The following is a 276-nucleotide window of genomic DNA, read 5'->3' on the forward strand; positions in this document are numbered from 1 at the left end:
CTGCGGGCACATAAAAGACATTCTGTTTGTTTGTCTGTTTGTCCCACAAAGTGAAACTAAAGCCGGACATCATCTCTCTCTGTGATTTTCTTTCTATGTCTCCTCTATTCTCTTTCCCCCTCTATATTCTTTGTCTGTCTCTCTGCCATGCTACTCCAAAGAGATTCTGTCCCTTTGTTCCGCAAAGTGAAACTGAAACCAAACACTATCTCACCATGATTTTCTTTCTTCTCTGTCTATTTCCCTCACTTTCTTTCTCTCTCTATTTCTTTCTCT

This window comes from Octopus bimaculoides, chromosome 1 (assembly GCF_001194135.2).
Source record: "Octopus bimaculoides isolate UCB-OBI-ISO-001 chromosome 1, ASM119413v2, whole genome shotgun sequence".
NCBI classification, from domain to species: Eukaryota; Metazoa; Mollusca; class Cephalopoda; order Octopoda; family Octopodidae; genus Octopus; species Octopus bimaculoides.